Raw genomic sequence first — 18,327 nt, forward strand, 5'->3', positions numbered from 1 at the left:
GAGCTGACCTCACTGCTCTCTGCATTTCACTGAGGCAGGGGAGGGAAGCAGAAGGTGATGCAGTGCTCTGCTTCTGGGACCCATAGCATGTGCTTTAACTCCTGATTAGCCCTGAAGTAGTCAGGCCGTTGAATTTAATAATCTTTGAAGGTCTCTTCCAACTTAACTATTCTAACTCTCATTCTATTTCTGATACTTTTTATTGGTTTACTACTTGCTGTTTATGTAATACCTTCCCTGTTTATTACATGCTATTATTAAACTTTTTGTGTTATCCATAAATAGATTCGGTGCCAGTTTTTCTTCTCCTCATTGAAAGAAAAGCTGCATAATATGGATCTCAAATCAAATCCCTGTAGAATCCTCTGGGCACATTACTACACTAGTGTTCTCCCTCTACAACCATGGTTTAAAAGCCATTGGTTAACAGGCTTTGAGTCAACCTGTACATTTAGGAAAAGTTTATACTTACACTTCTCGTTCCCTAACAAAAAATATGGGATGCTATTAAGGCAAATGACTGACAGAACTTTAAAAAGGTAACATATTCTCATCTAGACCTGTAATTTAAGAAAACTACTAAGTTAGTTTGAAAAAAATTATTTTTCATAAAATACAGTTGGTATAAGAAGACCGGAATAAAATTATTAATGTTGTTGTCTGACACTGTTATTTTCCTGGGATTTAGTTTTGATGGCTAGTTTTATCCATTCGACATATTGGCTTAAGATAGGCTTTGTTTCCTGGTCTCTGCAATTTCCCCTGTGTTTTAAACTTCATTGAGGATCAACACACATAGCCAAGAAAGCTTATTAGCAGATTGCTTTCCAGTGGTTATAAATGCTTGTGATTTAGAACTCCTGCTTTAAAGATGAAATTTAAAGAAAAAAGCTTTCCTGACTTATTAGCTACTATTTTCACTTTTTTTTTCTTTTTTTCTTTTTTTTCTCAGAATGAGTTAGAAAACTCTTCACTTCTACACTTTAATCAACTCAGGTTTCCTTCTCAGTTGTTCAGTCTGGGGTATGTTCATTAAAATCCACTCTATTTCTTGTCTGTTATTAAAAACCCTTTATCCACCAATCTACTCAGATATGATATATAATACCATATTCAAAATGGCATTCTACTTTCTGAAACAGAAGCAACACAGTGAAAAATATCTGTATGTGAATCTGTGCATAGATATATGTAGTAATGCATTACATTATTAGTCTGTACGCCTTTCTCCCATGAGCTGCTGCAGTTTTGTTCCATGATCAAATCCTTTTCATGCTGTAGTGCTTTGAAGAGGCACCCTACAAAGACCATGGGTTGTGAGAAGCCCAAGTGCTGCAGGCAGGGTGCTGAGTATCTCAACTGTAAGAACAGAGGCAGAGAAAGCTGCACCTTTTGGTTGTGCTGGACCTCCCACTGCAGCTTGTAGACATAGGCTCAGTTTCTGTAGAGCTACTAAAGCATGTGACTTAGATGACAGGGTATCAAAATTATAGGCTCAATAAAGCCTGAAATTACACTGCAACAGTATTCCAAAACAGATTAGCATTAATTCCGGAAAACAGATTAGCTTATGCTGTTATTGAGTTTCCTTCTACAGGAAAACACATGCAGCTGAGGTTACAATAGCTAAGGGGCAATTTCTTTCAGCCACTTATTTTCTGAGCATGAGTTGGCTTTTACCTCCAGTACTTTTAAATTGTATAGAAAAAAAAAAAAAAAAAAAAAAAAAAAAAAGGTGATTATATAACACTAGAAACTCAAAAGCAGTTACAAATGGACAGTGGATAGTTTCTCTTTTATGTCTGGATCTGGAGGAATTACAGGCAGCCAGAGTTGAACATTTCACTTGCCTTTAAGCATTTGACAGCCTATCTTGTAAGGATACAAATAGATAAAATAAAAAAGGGTTTACTTGAGTAATGGTCACAGACTTTTTCCTTGTCACATCCAGAATCCTGTCTCTGTTATGCTGCTGGTAAACAGAATACAGCTTGGTTCATCAGGCCATTTTGTGTTGTCTGCTGGTTGGTTTGTTTTTGAAAGAAAATATTAATCGGGGCAACCTACATTTTTATTAAAACAAAAACATGCATATTCCTTTCTTCAGCCAAATTCACACAAGTGAATAGTGTATCAAAGCCAACTGTACGGTAATTTCTTGAGAAATCAGTTACACGACCATTGCATTTCTTCATACATCAGAGAGCCCATTATCTGAATTTGAACATCAAACATATCACTAAGGAATATTGTTTCTCTTTTCCTTAATAAGAATGAGGCCCAAGTGATTTAAGAGAAAGTACATCACCCTTAGCAAAGCCATGAACGGGAAAATGTTCTGAATATTAATCAGGAAGAAAAAAAAAAAAAGATAGATGCACCATTTAAGATAAATTTCATACCTAAATCTGATTTCCTTTACTAGACAGCGTGACACAAAATCTAGAAACTTTCCTGCATCATTCTCTGTTATCTATCTAACCTACAGAATTGGTTCATGCAGATTGCAACACAGCAATATGACAGCTCATTGAAATGCAGCATTGTTAACTCTTCCTGCACACGCATCAGTCACACAAATCAGCATGACCTTTGTCTTCTATTACATGCTTTAATTTGGAGGTATGCTGCTGAGCTCCATCCTTCACTGTATATCTGCACAGGTTTCTGACAAAACAATCTAATCAGCTAAAAGAAGATTATAATGGTAACTGCAGTCACATAGCATGAACATTTGATCCCTAAAGGATTTCTCTATTGAACTTTTTTTTTGTTTCTCTCATTAATCTTACTGAAGATTGTTCTGCAATAAAGAGGGGATGTAATCTGCCACTGACAAATTGCTTCAGACTCTTCAATCCCCATCTCTTTATCTTCACAGAACATTTTCCTCCATGTTTCTTCTAGTTACTTAAACAAAAAACAAGCTGAGAGAAAACAGATTTTGCAGGCTTTTTCCTAAGTGCATATAAAACTGCAGTGAAGACAACTGAAGTATTTTTCACACCTCCTTAATCATGCTTTCTGAGGTTTTAATTTCTAAGCTTTACATTCCTTTATATGTTTTAGTTCTGTTAATAACTTCTTGAACACAGATTCAAATTACCATAGAAACAACTAGGATGGAAAAGACCTTCACAATCACCAAGTTCAACCATCAACCAGGGATATGATTTAGCTGGGAAGTATTGGTGATGGTTGAACTGGATGATCTTCTAGGTCTTTTCCAACCTTGATAATTCTGTGATTCTGACATACTGAGTCCAATTACTAACCATGGCCCCTTGTGCCACATCTGCATATCTCTTAAACTCCTAAATTGCCCCTTAGCCAGATGAAAGAAGTTTGCCATATTTGTGAATTCTGACACAACTTTTGAAAGATAAACTCACTGTTGCATGTTGTCCTTATACATGCAGAACTCTGCTATCAAAAACTCAGGTAGTTATGGGGTTCAGACATAGCCAGGATGTGGCAGTAGCATAGCAAAAATTATTAAGAACCACATTTTCTATTTTGTGAATGCTTTTATTAGAAATCTCATTCCATTCTGCAGTACTCCGAGGTACAAATTAAGAAATAAAATTGGAAAGTTGTTTGTTTCTACAAGGCCATTGAAAATTAAATACTGCAATCTTGGAGATTCTCTTGTACTTATGATTAATACAAATTTCTAATGAATCTTCCAAAAGATAGCAGCTCCTATTGAATACAGTAATTGTTGCAGTGCTTATTCCTTTTATGATACTTCATTATTTGCTGAGAGCCTTAGTTTTGTGTTAAAGAGAATCTGTAGTGACACTTCCTAAATATTTGGTTTCATTTTTCTCTTCTGAAATAGTTTCAAATACTGTAGAATACTTTATCTATATAAATATGTGTTTACATAAATGAACAGTTATACAGTCAATAGGTAAACAGGATAAACAGATGTTTCATTAAAAAAAATAATCTGTGATAAATGGAAAATACTCACCAATATTAAAGTTTTGTGTTAAACTCCACAAAGGAGCAATCTCAAGATAAAGAAATCCCACCTTAGTGGTGGTCAGCTCTTAAATGAGATCTGGGAGATGTGGAACCAAGCTCCACCCCTTCCGGGAGTGCAGCTGAATTACCTTCACCTCTGCTCCCGCAGCTGACTCGTTGCTTGCCTCAGGTGGTTAATCAGAGGTTCAGGCTGTGATCAACAGTTTCCCACACAATATATATATATGACTATATATCTATAAAAAGTTTACATCAAATGAACTTCAACCACAGATATTACTAAACATCTGAAGCAATTCTGCTCGCTTCTGACTACCTGGAATTCTAACAGACAATTAAATCTTTATGAACCCATTTCCAACAGAAGAGACTATTGAGGATGATTTTCAGTATGTGCCTATTGGAAGTTTCAAAAACTGTTATGTTGCAGTAGCATATTCTCTACTGTATAGGACATGTAAATATTTCTATCACAATATTTAGTGGGTGAGGGAAGCAGATAACTGTGCTCCAGCTTTCAGAGCACCTCATAAATCTCCACTTAACCAGCGACTGGTCATTTTCCATCTCTGCAGCGAGAAAGTCCTGCCCATCGGTGGTCATATTCCTTCTTCCCCCTGCTGTAGCTCTGAGTTATGAAGTGTTTTTTCAGCTTGACTGTAGCAAGAAACTCAGTACTATCTAGCTTAATTTAAGCTTCTTTAAAAGGAAGATATCTTAAAAATTTCCAAACCAGGTAAGTGCAGATGTATACCAAAGGTAGCTGTCAAAATAAGTATAACATAAAAGGTGACCTTAACCATTTTGTGGCATATCCTCTTCTCTGCCACTCATCTTCGCTTCATCAAGAGTTTCACACTCCTGTACTATGATGGCACTTGTTATTTGCGCTGTGTTTCAGATATCTGGGAAATATTGTCCTGAAGCATATTAAAAAAAAAAAAAAAAGAGAGAGAGAGAGAGAGAGAGAGAAAGAAAATACAACAGCTTTTGCCAGTAAGCTGATTAGTTGTCACTGACTAGATTAAATGAAATATGTTACCAGTACAACGTGTCTTCACTTTGAAAGCTTTTGTCTCTTTCTTGAGATGCAGCAAAGACTGTGATGTTGAAATGGAAGAATTATATTTTCTTATCTGGTCCCACAACACTACCCAGTGGATATTTTTATTTTCAGGTGAGTGACAGAGTTATGGATTATCTTCAAATATAATCCTAATTCTACCGGTACTCCATATGCAAGATATCTACGTTGCCACAGTAATTCAACATTCATACAGAGGTGTTAAAATCATACTTCAGCTGCAGGGGTAAATTGTTTAAATGTCTTGTGTTTCCTCCTATTTCCTTATGTAAGTGAAATTTATGCAATTGCAAGCTTATTCAATTTATTCAATTTATTTATTTATTTATTTGGTTTGTGCTTTTTGATTACTTCTAAACCAGGAAGATGGCACCAGCTTAGGAGAGGTGAGTTTTATGACATGGCCAAGTAGAAAGACTGGGAAGGAAAAAAAACCTAGAATGTCACATCGTAATTTATCAATTGTGAGAGAATCCAGAAAGGAAAACACAGGTATAAATTCTGCAAAGGACAGCAAAAGTTTCATCTGGAAATTATTATTTAGTTCACAATAGTCATAAATCCATAAGAAATCAGGCTTTATATTCTGCTTCTGGATTATTTGCTTGAATTACTTTGAACTTTTAAGGAAGTATATCACAAAAAGCCCTCAAGCTTTAGTTAGAGAAGACGAAAATAAATGTCAAAATAGCAATAACTACCATTTTCGTTTTGTTTGTATGTCATAACCAAGAAGTTTTTAATATTAGATCAGTACTTATTTGGGTCTTTGTTTTTATTTACAAAAAGTATTTGAGGCTTGCTTGGATCTAGAGGTCTAGGGTTAGATTAGATTATCTTTTCCACAACTGAATGCTTTTACAGAAATGGCAATATATTTATGTAGTGTTTATTATCTTGATTTGAACAGTACTGGAGAAAACAGTGGTGCAAAGAATTCTGGATCACATTAACTTTTCTACAACAGTACTGAATCTGTACTCCAACAATGCCAGACAATGAGCTAAAAAAAATACCACAGGACACCAGTACTAAATGAAGTCTCAATATGCATCAGCAAAATGTCTTCTTTCCCTTTGTTTATCACTGTTCAAGTAACGTTAATTTAACATGAATGAAACTACACCAACTTTTGTCTTCATAAATGTATTGATATACTGCACAATTATGCTTTTTCCTCTACGGATTTATCATATAATATACACCCATGAGCTATTTTAAAGAATAACATCACTCTAGCACAAACAATACTGTGCTCTTACATTCTTATGATGCCTGTCTTAATGGTAACTGTCATTTAGTGAAGGAAGTTTTTGGCATTGCCTGTGGTAAATGACTGGAAAACCTCAGTTTCAGAGTACCATGTCAGTTTTTAATGAAGCCTCCTGTTGTCCGGAGAAATGAAGCACAGATTGCCACCCACCCTTCATTCTGGCATTAAAATATATACATTTAAAGCTTCTTTATTTCAGTAGGCATGGACATTCACAGCTTTAAATAATTCATTCCATACGATTAGTCTAAACACAACTAATTAGAAATCCATTTTAAGTGTATGTACAAAAAGGAGAAATGAATGAATTTGCTTAGGGGAAAGCACGTTCAGCTATTTACAACAGTCTACATTTAAGAAAGGGTGATCACGTCACCCTTTCATCCACACTGCTTTTGTTTGGACAGTTCCTTTACTTACATGTTATGCAAACATTATCTCCTCCCATGGAGTCAGTCTTCTTGTTAAAGGTACGAAAAAACATACATTTGTTCCTTCCTGACATTAATTCAGTGAGATAAGGATTTATTGTTATTATTATTATTATTATTATTATTATTATTATTATTATTATTATTATACCATCATACCATCAGAGGAAAAAAAAATGCCTATTCATGAGAACATTTGTCTTTTGGTTCAATAGAGTAAATTTTAAAGCAAACATTCTGAGCTTTCAGCTCAAGAGCATACCTAACATTACCATAGGCTACAATTAAAGTTTGCAGAAATGTTCTCAGGAGACAATGTTTCCTCATCGATTACTATTAAAAAAAAATAAAATAAAATAAATTGGACAAAAGTATGCATACAATTACACATCTTTGCTCATGTTGTCACAATCTATGTACCTTCTGATAGCTTCTCATTGTAACTCCATTAATTAGTACATGAGTGCCTTGCAGGGAGCTACATTCATCCATTCTACCCATACATTTGGAAAGCTGTGGTATTTCACAAGAATGAAGAAAACAAGTAACGCTCCTATAGCATACATCTAGAGCCTGTATCAGCAAAATGTGGTTACACAATCCCTTAGAAATTCAGATTTTAGCATATCCAAAGTGATGTGAAACTCATTTCACTCCTTCCCTTGGGCAGCATTGTGAAGCTCACCGTTGCTGACACAAACACAGTCCCAGTAGGAGCTTCCAGAGAGACCCAGAGAGCCCAGTGTTGTACATCTGACAACAGTGGTGCTCTGAAGCTCCATCACATTCATTGTCCCAGGCCTGGTTCATTCCCTGTGCATTGGGAAGTCTCTTTCTAAATCACCATTCTGCCTAAGACTTTAAACTCCCTTATTCCTTCTCACCACAATTTGCAGAAGTGCTGTGGGGAAGCTATTTTTGATGTGTCACGTTCAAGATCTTCATGAAGGTCTTACCTATTTCCTTCCTGTGGATAATGCAGTACTAGGAATGAGGCTATGAAGTTAACTCTTTTGTGAGGCCTGCAGGAGTGGAGATTCACACTGGAGCATAGAGTTATTTGGTACAAAGGAACCAAGACATTTGTCTAGCTCCACAGAACTGACCAAATAATGTAACTGCCCCTTTTTGGTTCATCTGAGCAAGAGATACGCTAACCACAAGAATCAAATTTCACCCTCATATTTCCATTTACAAGGAAAAAGGCAGAAAGTCTCTCAACTGTATTCATTTCCCTACCTAGCATTAAAAAACATCACAAACTCATAGCATTTTGCTTTGAATGCATTTCACTTAATAGCCCCAATCCTGGATATGCCAGACAGTCCTGTCCCCAAACACTGTTTCTGTGGGATTTTTAGCTCAAGCACAGCCTTTCAACAGAAGCTTGCTTGTATCCAGGTGATGTGTGCTGGATAAAGGGTAGATTAGAGGGTGAGTCTTGCAAACCTTGTATCTCATAATGTGGCTTTAAATGATAAAGGTAACATTAGTCATGAAGTACCCTGCTCATTCCTGGCATTAATTCTGATGTTGTTGTTTTTTTTTTTTCCTTGTAGTCTGAGTGGCTTTTTCATTCTTCAGGAGGTCTTGATGTTACTTTCCTACCATGGAAAGTTTAGAAAACTTAAGTCTGTGAGTTCTCCTCTAATTTCATTCTGTTACTGATGATCTAAAACATTTAAATGATGGATTTTGTAGCATCTGAGCATGCAGACAAAAAAAAAATGTAGAGTTAATTATTCATGGTATCAATAAAGCATTAATTTCAAGGGCTGATTTATTAGAGTGAGGTCTTCATAATGGCAGGGAAACAAAGGCAAGGGAAGGAAAAGAAGCTTGTATTCTACTATTAAAAATTGCCAGAATTTGTAATTCATTGTCTTAAATGAATTTCTTTTCTGCTAATAACTGTTGGTACAGATGCCGACAAACTTAGTTAGGAATGCAATGTGTCATCCCAGGTCCCTCTTTTGAGACAACAATGTATTGAAATTTTTTAGCACATATACTGCAAGAGTCAAGAACACTACAATACAAACTCCAATTGCATCAAAATACTAGATTTTTAAAAATGAAATTAATTTGATAATTATATCAAAATAAACTGGCAACATGTAAACTTTTGTAAAAATGTTTCTTCTTTAAAAAATTATTTTTATCATCCTTTACTGTAAAACATCATTACTGTTTCTAAAAGGTTAACCAGCTTTGATGTATTACTTGCTTTTGTGCAGAATGAATTCCCAAGGCAAACATAGATCAAATCTTTAGAAACACAGTTCTGGAAAATGTACTGTGCCACCATTATGTTCTTGGTCTTGAAATTCCAGACTGTTTTGGGTGCACTGTTTGGGAGAAGGCACTTGATAGATACTTTTTACTTTTCAAAAGTATTTATCATGTTGTCAGGACAAACAAATATGCAAACGTTAACACCCGGACCTTAGATTTGTCTTTATACAGCAAGGTGTTTTAATTCTTACTTTAGTTTGTGTATGTCTACATTAGAAAGTAACTTTGCACAATATGGGTAGATAAAAATGACTGGTGCTGTGGTTTCTCCCAACCCCATGGGGTTTGGGGTTTACTTCACTATGGGTAGCTGGACTCTGCATGGTGTTTAGAGCTTTTGCCCTCAGTCTTTGTCTCCTTCTACAAGAGTCACTATATAAAACCTTCTCCACCTGATTTCTCTCTCATTCAGAAAGCAGTCGCAGATCTGTGACCACATCAAAACTGAAGCCATCACCTGCCTCATTCTCATCATGATATTTCTCAGTCGTTCTATGGTACCTGATGCTCAGTTCTTCTGAGTTTGATCAATGCACCCTGGCTGCAGGTCACCTGGAAGGAGGGCTGGTAGATATGGAAGTGCAATGGGTCTACAGGGAATTAATATGCATGCATTCCTATCCTTCTGCACCTCTTTATTTATATATATATATATTTTTGATGGTTGGGAAGAAGAGAGGTAGAAAAATGTCAAAGTGTTGAACGGGTTCTCCAAATCCACTCTGAACTCATATTTCATGCATATGTGCTGCATCAAATTGCCTACACCTTTGGTCTCTGGGTTTTCCAAGAATGGAGAGGCTGTTTGTGAGATCCACATGCAGCTACACTCACCAGCTACAAGCATATGTCTTGCAAGGAAGACTACTCCCTTATCACGTAAGCCTTGGTGAATCTATGAGGTAGATTTATGGACATGCTTTTCCTGAAGGAACCACCATATCTCTGTTTTCTGCAGTTCTTGCTTTGGATCAGATGTAGAAACTGATACAATTTTTTTTTTTTTTTAAAGAAATATATATGTATATATATATACCTGGTTAGAATGAAGACAGCAAAATGTAACTTTACTATGAGGTGTAACTTTAAGACAAAAACATACAAAGAGATTCCAGTATGCTGGAATAATTTATGAAAATTAAATTCTTGATTTATGATGTTGGTACTGTATATAAAAGTTTAATCACAAAAATATTTGTTTCCAATTCTTTGTCAGAATTGATAAATCTCTCAGGATTTTCAGTAACATATCTCTTGAGCAGAGCTGCCTAAAAGGGCAGAGACACAGGACAGGAAAGTTCTCCACATCCAGTGGGTACAGATGCTGATGTTATAAGCAAACACTTCTAAATAGTTACACCTACAAAAGCAAATAAGAAGACCTCTTAGGTGTCTATCACTCTTCATTTCAGACTTTTGCCTCATATATTTTCTACAAATTTGTCGATTCAAAGATATCTCTAAGCATGGCAATTCTTAAAAAATAAAATAATAGTCAGAAATAAACACATAATTGTGAGATATTTGCCCATGGTCAGAAGACTATGTATACGAATAGCAATATGCCCTTGGACCTCACAAATGGAAAAGTATTGAATGCAATCTTAAAATGAACTGACACTTTGCTGAGTTTTTAAAGTTTTACAGTGTTCAGACTTCATCTTACCCATAATAGCAGAAGACATGCCTCAGCTGTTCATGTACTGCAGGTTACATAAACCTTGTCTGAGTCAGCAATAAAGGGTATATGAATTTTTAAAAGATGTATAAGAGCAATATATATAGACATTTATTTAATGAAATTTTATGAGTTTCCTACAAGCCTTAAAAGCCCAATTCTTGGCATTTACAAAAAATGTATTAAGTAACTGGGTATTACACATCCATAAACAGTTAAAGGGCTTTTTGTCCTAAAGCAAGTAAATAATATGCCAGCAAAAAATACAAGGTTTATGATACAAGAATCAGATGATTAAAGATCTGCGTATTGAAGAAATTTGAGAGGTTAATGTATTTGAAAAAGGATCTGAATTCAAGTAAGCACAGAGAAGAAACCACTATCAAAACAATTTTCATCTAAGCAATGTAGCAGAAAAAAAGTGGTTAAAAGCACAGCTAAAAATAACAACAGTGACTCAGTACTTTTGAAAATACACAGTATAAGCAGCAAGTAACATGCATCTGTGACCCTTATACTTGTTTTTATAAATGCTTTGCTTATTCATTTACTTATTTATTTTTTAAGAGGTACAATTTGCAATGCAGGAAACCTGGAAGAAGAAGATGCCAGAAGTTTCAGCTTCAACAAACAAAAGAGCAAACAGAAAACTAGTCAGAAATCTTGTTTGAATTGGTTAAATATTGCCAAATATTGTGTGACCATAGATGCCATTTGTCTTCATGTCCTGCAGCAAAGTAAATATGATGGGAATCAGGTATTCACAGCAGCAACAAACTGGGATAAGGTCATGTAGGTGGTAAGTATCAAATGGGTAAATTTATTTTGAGTACTGTATTAAAAACACAAGTGTAGAATAAACACAGTTTCAAAGTAAATGAAGGAGTTTCACTGTATTTTCCTATATTTCTTTAGAACCCAGAGCTGAAAAAAACAACAACTGTTGAAATGTTTATCTTTTTTTTTTTTTTTTTTAATTTAGAGGTGAAATTTAGAAGAGAAACAGATTATGTATATTTAAAGGAAATGTAAGCATGTTCTGTAAAGTCAAGATCAAAATGTAGAAGAGATTCTTGTGTCTATGCGTATTTTCAGATGAAAGGAAACAAAGGATTTTCTTTTTCCACATTTTTGTATAACTTTTTGGCTTTGTGTGTGTTGGTAGGGGAGAGAGGGTGGAGTGTTGCTTAATTTGGTGGGTTTTTTTTTACATCATTTCACAGAAAAAATATGAAGATTTTAATTTTGGGGCTACTTCAGCATTTTTTATTGTAGTTGGAGCATTTGCGTATTTATGTACTTTTCTAGTCAAGCTCCAAACAAAAGTAGAGTTGAGAAAGCAATTTTCAGCAGCTGAGAAGTATTTACATTACATACAAATGCACTGACATTATTACACTGCCTGCTCCAGATAAGGAGGACTATTTTCTTCCTTGATCCTAAAAATCTGTTTGGTGTTCTATGGCATCACCAATAGAACTACCATCTTGATGCAACACTTATGAATGGTACAAAACATGCATGGCTGATTCTGCCAGGGTGAAATGACCAAATCTCAAGGCAATTTTATCACAGTGATTCCAGGAGTGAAGCGCTTAAGGTAACTGCCTCATCAGGTGACAAGAATCCTTCATTTTCATTAATATATTGGCAAATTATGTAATGTACAAATGTTTCATAGTGCTTTAATGCCTTCCTTGCCTTTTAACATGCTCTGTGCTCCTTGACAATGCTTTTCCTGAGTATTAGCGCTGTAGGATCATGGAATCATAGAATGGCCTCAGTTGAAAAGGACCACAGTGATCATCTGGTTTCAAACACCCTGCTAATGCACAAGGTTGCCAACAACCAGACCAGGCTGCCCAGAGCCACATCCAGCCTGGCCTTGAATGCCTCCAGGGACGGAGTATCCACAACCTCCTTGGGCAACATGTTCCAGTGTGATGTCTGAATACATATACTTAAACTTTGATTTCATACCTTGACCAGATATTTCAGGCAGCCTTTATGTCATTATATAACAGCACCTATGCTACTGATTTAGACCTTGGTGTACCTAAAATATTTCTTTCCAATGTGCTTGAATTTAATTTTTGTACTTATTCTTAAGTCAGTTTGGAAGCACTTTATCTTTTGGTTTACTGCACCTTTGTATTTTACTATTAAAAACGAAAAAGCAGAGAGTGAATGCAATATTTAAGAAGTGACATTTTCCTTTTTAGTTTTAAATTGGTTTTAGTTTGCTTTTGTTCTGTTTCTGATTTGTTTTGTTTTTAAATGGTGGGACCAATTTTCTAGGTGGCTTAAAAGCATATTTCCCAGAGCTGATTGAAAATTCATAAGACTTTACCAAACACTTACGTCTCTGTTTTAGGAGCATAGAACAAATTATCCTCAGAACAGTATCTGTGAGGTAATGTTAGTGTTGGTGAGGTGGTTTTTGTTGTTGTTGTTGTTTGGTGTGTTTTGTTTTTTTCTTTTAATAAAGATTATTGAAGTCTGACCTTTTTTGTTTGTCTGCTTTATTATTTTCTTTACCAGGTATCTAATTTTTTAGTTTTGAATTAGTTGCAAAGAATAGTCACAGCTGCACTTTTATTCATGGTATATTGCCTGTTGGTTATTGGGGTCAGCCCTTTTTAAGATGACCACATCAAACTACTGTTAGTCTCTTCAGTGGTGAGATGTATGCTTCTGTGAAAAAACATATGATCTCAGCTTCATATTCTAGTCTTCATACTGATATAAAGAAAGCCATTCATGGTTCAGTCAAGCCAGAATGTGCCCCAGGCCTGGCTTTAGTGACCAACAGAAACCTCTCCTAATCTTTGTAAACAACTGTGTGAATTGGTTGAGGTTGCTGAGAGAAACCAAGGGTTGGCATTAGATTAAATATTGATCCCAACCTAGTATGCTGTGCTTCTCTGTTTTAATAGCAGCAGTAAGAGCACTCTGCTCTTACTGCTGCTCTCTGAGGCAGATGCTTCCAGCAGCTTGCTGATGCAGTGCTTCATACACACACCTCTACCCTTATTACAGATCTTCTATACTTATTTTGGGTTTTAGAGCATCTACTGCAGTTTTTCTGCCCTAAAATAAATAATAGTAAAGTTATGTTTTTACGTTATACAGGGACTCATCTACAGAAATGCTGAAAAAAGGATGGCATTGATCCATGGTTTTTTTTTTATGATTGAAGTGTAATAAAAAAACCTTTCTAGCATTTAATACATTTAACATGGTAATACAAGCCTGAGACTGTGTTCATAACACACTGCTTAATTGTGACTGTCTTTGAAAACAAAGCAAATTAATGTCACAGATACAAATCTGCATAATGTGTGAAAGTAACGCCTTGAGTTTCCTGTATGCTCCTGAAAACAGCACACACATACACACAACATTAAAGTAAAATGTTTGCCTCCAAGTCCCCAGGTGCCTTGCAGAGCCCTCAGTTAAAGAAGTCAGAGTTGGATATTGAAATTCCAATAGCTACCGGAAAAATAGAGAAAACCACCAAAAACTTCAAAGCCCACAGAGGGCAGTAAGCAGGTTTCTGCAGACTGTCTGGAAAAAAAAAAACATTGATTACAGCAAAGAACACATCCGAGGGGAAGGCAGCCAACAAATCTGAAACAGTAGAAATATGGAGCTAAAGTAAAAAGTCATTCTATATTCTTCCTAGGTTAGTATATAACGTTACTTTCATTTCACATTAATAAGAAATAAACATGAAACATGTTTGAAATTCAGCTATATTTTGAGTTGCTTCTAATAATGTTTCTTACATATAAAAACTTTATAGAGGACGAATTCAGAATTCTCCACTGGGCAAAACTTGAACTTTCATCTGTGTGTTTTCTATGTAGCACTGGCATGATGAACTCACTCTGGTTTGCTTCCATCAGGAGACTGTGGAGAATATGTCTTATATATGTCACATTTCCTCTTATTGAGCAAAAACTGCTGCTTGTTCTGCCATAGACACAGAATGACTTGTTTGCAGGAGAATGGCTGTTTGTCATGGCTGGGAAAGGGGAAAAAAGAGGATACAAGAAAGGTAATGGATTTGTAGAAAAATTAATATCCAATGATTTTAAACTACTCATGTCTATCTGCCTTTTTTTTTTTTTTTTTTTTTTTTTTTTTTCTGGAGAGTATGGGAGCCCCCAAGATGGCAAATGGAATGGTTACTCAGTGGTAAAAATGATCAGCAATTAGGAATCATACATTGTAGTTAAACTCTTCTTTATCACTCTTCTAAAAGTCTCTAAAAAGATAACTGTGTGTTTGGGACTAACATGGGAGACTGAATTTTGACCATTGTGAATTCCAGTGCAGAGAATGCTATTTATACCATACCTCCAGAGTCCAGTCATGCTTAATGAATATCAGTAAACTGGAAATTTTTATATAACATCCTAATTTATCTATCAAATGTAAAGAGGCTTTTACTGCATTACCCTTAAATTCTTAACTGCGCAACAGCACACCAGTTGCTACCTCTATAGTATATGATCCATCTCAGGGATCACAGACTATAATTTGCAGCAAGTGAATCAAAGATATTATCTAGCCCAGCTTGCTGCCTCTGGCAGTGGCAGGAGATACTATTTGAACACAGTTCATGAGTATTCTACTCACCTAGTGCTGTCCCAGAAACCACAGCTCTTGGATTCCAAAGCATGAAAATGCACCCCAACCTCCCCAATTCCTACTTATGAATCTGCTATGAATTTTTCCAATTCATTTTGAAACCTGCTGTAGATGTGTGAGGAGCTCCCTATGAGAAACAGTCAGGAACAGTTTGAGAGCCTGTGGGTTAGGATTAGAGATGGGACTAATAAAGGTCAGCTGGTATTAGGGGTATACTACAGGCCACCTGATCAAGGGGAGGCTGCTGACGAGGCTTTCTTGCTCCAGATGCGTGAGGCGTCTGGCTCACGGGCTCTTGTCCTGGTGGGGGACTTCAACCATCCGGACATTTGTTGGAAAAACCACACGGCGAGCTGCAAGAGCTCCAGAAGGCTCTTGAAATCCATTGATGATAGCCTTCTGGTTCAGGTATTGGACAGACTGACCAGAGGTGAAGCGTTGCTGGACCTGCTGCTCACCAATGCTGAGGAGATCATCAAAGGCGTCAAGGTTGGAGGCTGCCTGGGCTCCAGCAACCATGCCCTGGTTGAGTTTGTGATCTCAGGCGATGTGGGCCTGGCAAAGAGCAGGACCAGGACACTGAACTTTAGAAGAGCACACTTCAAGCTACTCAATGGAATGCTGGCCAAGATCCCCTGGCGTGCTGCCCTCAAAGACAAGGATGTTGACGAGAGCTGGCTGCTCTTCAAGGATGCCCTCCTGGAAGCACAAGAGGTCTCCATTCCCCTGAATAAGAAAGTGGGCAGGCGAGGTAGGAAACCGGCATGGCCCAGCAAGGGTCCTGAAGGAGCTGGCTGAGGTGGTTGCCGAGCCGCTCTCCATCATATTTGAGAAGTCATGGCCGTCAGATGAAGTCCCGGATGATTGGAGGAAGGGTCACGTCATTCCCATATACAAGAAGGGGAGCAGGAAGGACCCGGGTAACTATAGGCCAGTGAGTCTCACCTCTGTGCCTGGGAAGATTATGGAACAGATCCTCCTGGACAACATGCTTGACCACACAAACAACAAGCACGTGATCTGAGACAGCCAGCACGGCTTCACCAGGGGAAGGTCGTGCTTAACTAATCTTGTGGCCTTCTATGATGGAGTGACGGCATTGGTGGATGAAGGGAAGGCGACCGATGTCATTTACCTGGACCTGAGCAAGGTCTTTGACATGGTCCCCCATCACATCCTCATCTCCAAATTGGAGGGAAGTGGATTTGATGGGTGGTGGGTGGACAAGTAGATGGATAAGCAATTGGTTGAAAGGCCGCAGACAGAGGGTGGTGGTCAATGGCTCTATGTCCAGGTGGAGGCCGGTAACGAGCGGTGTCCCTCAAGGGTCCGTCTTGGGACCGGTGCTCTTTAACATCTTTATTAATGACATCAATGAGGGAATGGAGTGCACCCTCAGCAAGTTTGCTGACGACACCAAGCTGAGTGGTGCAGTTGATACGGTGGAGGGAACGGATGCCATTCAGAGGGACCTTGACAGGCTGGAAAGCTGGGCTCGGGTGAACCTAATGAGGTTCAACACGGCAAAGTGCAAGGTTTTGCACTTGGGCCGGAAGAACCCCAGGCACCTGTACAGGCTGGGAGGAGTTGTCCTTGAGAGCAGCTCGGCAGAGAAGGACCTGGGGGGCCTGATGGACGAAAGACTCAACATGAGCCAGCAGTGTGCTCTGGCAGCCTGGAAAGCAAATGGGATCCTGGGCTCCATCAGGAGAGGGGTGGTCAGCAGGGATAGAGAGGTGATTCTCTCTCTACTCTGCTCTTGTGAGGCCCCATCTGGAGTACTGTGTCCAGGTGTGGAGCCCTCAGTACAAAAAAGACATGGAGATTTTGGAAAGGGTCCAGAGGAGGTCCACGAAGATGATCAGGGGGCTGGAGCACCTCCCCTATGAGGACAGGCTGAGGGAGTTGGGTTTGTTCAGCCTGGAGAAGAGAAGGTTGCGGGGTGACCTCATTGCAGCCTTTCAATATCTGAAGGGAACTTACTCCCAGGAGGGGAGCAAACTCTTCGAAAGGGCTGACAATAGCAGTACTAGGGGAAATGGTTTGAAGTTAAAAGAGGGAAGATTTAGGTTGGATGTTAGGGGGAAGTTCTTCACTAGGAGAGTGGTTAGGCCCTGGAACAGGCTGCCCAGGGAAGTTGTGGATGCCCCGTCCTTGGAGGTGTTCAAGACCAGGTTGGACGGGGCCCTGGGCAACCTGATCTAGTAAAGGTGTATGTTTGGTGGACCTGCTAAGCAGGGGGGTTGGAACTACATGATCCTTGAGGTCCCTTCCAACCCGGGTCGTTCTGTGATTCTGATTCTACGTGCATTTCCCAGTCCTTTTAGAGGTAATACTTTTTGTACTACTATTATCCTCATTGCATAGAGAAAGGGGTGAAAAGTTCTTTCTTTCATCCACTTGTGTCATTTGCATTGCATTTGCCCAAGTAGTATGGATTTTGACAAACAGCCCTTTTTATCCACAAATTACCTGCTGCTCCCATGATTCTGTAAACCTCAGCCATGTGCTCTCTCATGCTTTTCTCTCCAAGATGAAGATCCCAACCTTTATATTTTCCCTTCACAAGGTATTTACTCTGATGCTTTTCCATGCATCTTTGCTGGCTTTGTTTTCAGGGTTACAAAGAGCAGCAGAGTGCTACCCACACACTTGATGAAGTCCAACACTTCATTGTTCTTCTTTTTTTTGGTCTACTGCTGCAAGCTGAACTGATAACTTTAGTGACTCCAAGAGGTCTTCAATGAATTGTAGCCAGCAACTGAGTTCATCTTCATATAAGCATCTTTACTAAAACATTCAAATTTTATGTCTTAAAAATGTTTCTTCCTCTATTTTTTATAGTATACAATCAAAGAAAAATGAAAAAATAGCTTATGTACTTGACTAAAATAACTTACCTACAGCAATAAATTTGAGA

Source organism: Coturnix japonica, chromosome 2 (assembly GCF_001577835.2).
Source record: "Coturnix japonica isolate 7356 chromosome 2, Coturnix japonica 2.1, whole genome shotgun sequence".
Classification (NCBI taxonomy): domain Eukaryota; kingdom Metazoa; phylum Chordata; class Aves; order Galliformes; family Phasianidae; genus Coturnix; species Coturnix japonica.